This window comes from Mus caroli, chromosome 3, assembly GCF_900094665.2.
Source record: "Mus caroli chromosome 3, CAROLI_EIJ_v1.1, whole genome shotgun sequence".
Taxonomy (NCBI): Eukaryota; Metazoa; Chordata; class Mammalia; order Rodentia; family Muridae; genus Mus; species Mus caroli.
In genome coordinates, this window is record NC_034572.1 from 133,160,014 (window position 1) to 133,164,987 (window position 4,974).

General features: G+C 39.9%; 1 long non-coding RNA gene across 1 annotated transcript; it reads right to left on the reverse strand.

Moving 5' to 3' along the window:
- Nucleotides 1-1,014: 1,014 nt before the first annotated feature.
- Nucleotides 1,015-4,590, reverse strand: LOC110290671. Its single transcript, XR_002377488.1, has 3 exons — nucleotides 4,428-4,590; nucleotides 4,191-4,293; nucleotides 1,015-3,169 (listed from the first exon to the last, which is right to left on the reverse strand). It is a non-coding gene; the product is annotated as an uncharacterized LOC110290671 (long non-coding RNA).
- Between the last annotated feature and the right edge of the window lie 384 nt (nucleotides 4,591-4,974).

Genomic DNA, 4,974 nt, shown 5'->3' on the forward strand with positions numbered 1-4,974 from the left:
AGTCTCAGGCTTTCAGGCCCGCGGTGCTTCTCAGAGGAACAACTCTCTGCCCTTCCCTCTGTGCTGCAGTGTGGCTCTGCGGCTGAACAAATTTATCTCTGGATCCTTTCCACTCCTCTCATTGTTCCATCGCGGTAAAACAGCTGCCCAAGTATAAAGAATTTTGTGAACCCCAATTACTTGCCTTTTCTTCTACATACTCAGATCCCTGAATTCATTTATTTGCTGTGTAGCTATGATGGTTTAGCTTGCTTATTCATCTAGTTGTTTGGAAGCTGTGTCCTCTATTGCAATTTTTTACATTTTTAACTCTAGTCATGACTTTTGGGGATGGAGCCATCAAAGGTCGAGTTAATTTGAATTCTAGTGCTCTGGGACACTATAAAATTCATAGCCAACTTCATGAAATTTTGAGAAAAAATATTAATCATATAAATTAGTCTATTCCCAGTTCCCTCCTTTGTTTCATGCCATGCTCCTTTTCCACACGCAGCCCTTACAGGCTCCATTTGCTTTCTCACTACAGTTCTTTGTGATGATGTGGTTAACTGACTTGAATCAGCAGCCCCTTCACTGCAGGCTTTCTTTGTGAGATAGACACACATGACTTCTTGATCTTAAATCTGGGTTTAGAGTAAGACCCTTGGAAAACTCTTCCCATGTGTCAGAACATGGTGCAATTAAACACCCAGCACAGTTTCTACTCAGAATTTCATGGGTTCTGCTTCAAATATTGGCCCTATTGGTCACCCATATAAGCTGACTGCTATAATGGATCCATACATATGTTCACAATAGATTTTCCTTAACTGTTTGCCAAAGAATCACAAGAAAAAAGGAAAAGGAGTGATCTGTCCTAATCACTTTCTTTATACCTTCCTAAGTATTCTCTCTCTCTCTCTTTCTCTCTCTCTCTCACACACACACACACATTCACATACTCACACATACACACAAACACACATGTACACACTCTCACACACAAACACAAATGCACAAACTTGAATTTTTGCTAATTTATAATTGAAATTTTTATTTCCAATATTATTTTGTTCAACAGTGTTAGCTATGATCATTTCAATCATTTTATAGGTTAAACAAGCATGAAACAGATAAATATATCTTTCATTGTTGGAGAATTTATTATGTGGAAACCTGCTTCTGAAACATAATACCTAGATTTAGTGACTAAAGTATGTACAAGAAATAATGCTGTCTGGGTTGGCAAAGTTACATAACTAGGAATAAAACCATGCGTGTATTAGGAGAAAAATTGTGTCATATAATTCCATTCAATGAAACACCACTTAGCTAATTTTCAATAAATACTGAAAACAGAGTTTTCATTTCTTTTGTAATCTCAATAATGAAGACTTGGTCAATGTAACAATTCCAGTTATATTTTTAATATTTATTTTTAATTATGTATACCAAGATGTGTGTGTATGTGTGTGTGTGTTTGTGTATGGGTATGTATATATGTATGTATGTATGTGTATGTACGTGGTGTACATGTGTGAGTACAAGTGCCCACAGTCCAGAAGAAGGTATAGGATCCCTTGGAGCTGGAGCCACAGGCAGCCATGATCCATGTAGTATCAGTGCTAGAAATTGTAATTTTGGTCTCCTGAAGAGTATCAGATGCTCTTAACCATTGTCTCTAGCCCCCTTTGCAGATACTTCTAGAATTAGATGAACAGTTGGCAAAAGTTTGCAATTGTACTACTTTCCACATTTGAACTGTGCTGTTACTAATCAAATAGCCATTTGAATATGTGTAATGTATGCGTGGGTTTTAATCACATTATGGTGCTGGGCTGATCAGAGAAGAGGATATCTGCTACAGTTAATATAATAATTTTCAATCCCTCAGTGTTTAGGGGAGGGAAGAACAGTCCCATTCAGTTACGTTGAGTGGATCATTTTAAGATGAACAGCCTCCTTCCTAATGAAGCCTGGAATGAGACCTGCCATGCATTACAGTCCAGGGAAATGTCTCACCAGGGGAAGTAGAACTTGTGGAAACATCTGGGTTGGATTTTTGGCACAAACAACCAAACATTGCTTTCCCAAGGAACAAGCCTTCCCAAAGGAAACGACATTGAAGCTGTCTGTTTTTATTAATGGGCCTCACTGGTGAATCTCCCGTGATGATGGATCGCCCTCATTTAAGGAATGATGTGCTGGAAAAATGCATTACTTTTGAGAATAAGGGAGTGGATTAATGCAAGTGTGTGTCGAAAAGAATGCAGAACTTGCTCGTAGTGTAGGCTCGTTTTGGGGTGTCACCCACTTGCACGGCTGTTTAAGCAAGCACTCTAAATGGAAATGCACTTGACATTTTTGCAACTGGGTGTAATCAAACAACATTAGAATTTAGCTGATTTTTCAGAAAATGATTAAACCAATTTCTTACTCCTCTTTAACACTCGAAGAAGAAAAAAGAGGATGAATAAAATATACATTAATAAAAAGGGCATCCTAGATGGGAAAACTGCCTAGCAACAATTGAAGAGGTTGATATCTCTGTCTCCTGGCTTCCCTTTGTCTGTCATAACAGTCCTGGGCTCCATGCATCGTCAGAGGAAAGTGTTCATCACTCGCGTGCAGGCCTTGGCAAAGCCATTTAGGATAAATGTTCCTTAAGGTACCTTGAGACTGAATTATGCTCTCCATTAATGCTTATGTCAAAAGAACTTGTTAATATAGAAATATTCTTAAACATACCATAATAAATGATTTGGACCTTGCAGTCCCTGCCAATAGACAACTAAGTATTAAATCTGCCAGAGTATTATGGAGAACACAGTAAGACTGTACCTACCACCCCAGACCAAAAAGTAAGTGCTTCTTATGAGATCCACTCCATCAACTTAGGCAGCATGCAAAGCAGGAAGATATGGGGAAAAGAAATTGTTAAGCATGCTTGCACCTTTGACCCAGAAGGGGATTCTAATTGTTTTATTGGGTAAATGGATGCATAAATAATTGCTTAGTGAGATATTACAAAAAATTTTAATAAAGTTAGAAGCTTAAACCACACACCTTTTAAACAGTTTTCTATTGTTAGGAGTCAGACTCAGGCTTACTTAGGGCCTCTCTGAGGGTTTCCCATCACAGACTTTCAAGGTGAACACCATGACAGGGATGGGATCTCTTTTGAAGAGTCCTAAGGAAAGATTCAGATCCAAGATCATATGGCTATTGGCAGGATCCCCCCCCCCTCTCTCTGGCTGAACATCATGGTCACTAAGCCTTAAAGCATTTCTCTAGCTTTTCAACACAGTTACATATAAATAACTTCATATTCCTGCTTAAAGAACATTCCTGACTATTTCTGTGAAAGAGAGTTTATAGGCCTTAGGAATGCCAAGTGATATAGTACTGACTTCGTCCAGGAATCAAAGAACATATATATTATTTCAATCCTGCTTATATATCTTTCTAATCCCTCTTTACTCCTTGCCAGCTATGTAACATGGGGTAATTAATTCTTGGCTTTGTATCCCAATTTGCAGCATGTGGGACAGTAAAATCCTTGGTATTCAGTGTATTCGCAGATATATTCTTGTGATTAAATGATGTAAATAAAAAGTGGCTTAAACAAATAAATTGCTTATAACTGTCACATACATTCAGGTGACCTAAATTTTCTGGTCTTTACTAGTCTGAGACCTCAGGTAGCTTGCAGGCTCCCACAGCCCCTCTTGAGAGTTCCTTTGAGGTTGTTTTGTTTTGTTTTCTGACTCCCATCTTTTGTATTTTTATTTAGAAACAAATGCCATTTGTAGTTTCTTAGTTTCTCTCACTGGGGCCATCCTCTTTGAGGCCTTGGGTCCCAGGCTCTCCTGTTGTCTTCTGTGCAAACCGTGTCCCAGGGTATTGAAGGCAAGAGAGCAGCGAGTGTGAACCACTGTAACTTCTTTCTTCTTCCATTCATATTTAGAGCTAGCAGAACACTTTACTGCCCTGGCCATGCAATACTACCACTCCCACAGCTTAAGGTTTTAATTTCTGTGAACTGCTACCTTAATTACAGTATTCTGAGTCACTGTATTAGGACACCATGCTCAGGACTACAGGGAAAGTAGGCTGTTCACACAGATAAGTTACAGTTAGGAACATTAGAGTCCCACGTCCATCCAGTCCTGGCTGTAGAGATAGGGCATTAAAGCCTGGACCCCGCTAACCTTTTGGGAAAGAGGCCACCAAAGATGCGAGACCTTCCTTGTCTCATGAGTCAAACCAGTTAGATCTTTATGGAGAAGAATAAATGAGGGAAGGACATTCTGTCTGCTGGAAGAGAGAAGATTCCACTTAGCACGGCCCCGCCCCGCCCCCCCACCCCGGCCCCCGGCCCCGCCTCCTTCCCCCTAGCAGTGCTTCACTATAATCTAGAGTTGTAGGTAAGAGCTGTCCTTACTTACTTGGTTTCTCGAAGGCAGAAAGCACCTAGCAATGCTACCAGCTGATCTGATGAAGCATCTGAGAAGCACATGCCAGCCCGGGGCTGGCTCCATTACTCATTTTTCATCAGCAATGAAGCTGTACTTGGATAGACTACTATGAATGTTTACTCCCTGTGAAATGGTCCATGCCCCGGGCTAAAACAGCCAAAGAGCACCATGATGTTCTGACATAGTGGCTGATACAGAGGCTCTACTCTATGGGCTGTGTGTGTACAAGGTACTGTTTTTCTTGATTATCTAAGTTGCAAGTTGTTTCCTGGGCCTCTGAGTTTTGGAAAAATCACAACACAGCTATAAAATAACAACTTGAGCAAAGTGTAATACACCACAACCAAATTATGTTCACACTAGCAGGTGTGACTGATGGAGGAACTACAAATTAACTCAATTTTAAGACAATACAAGGAGAAAATCTGTCTCATTTTGCCTTTGTTAAATATGTACTAGATGGAAGTTGGTTTATGCTAATTGAACAAGGAACAAATAACAGGGAACTTGCAGGTTT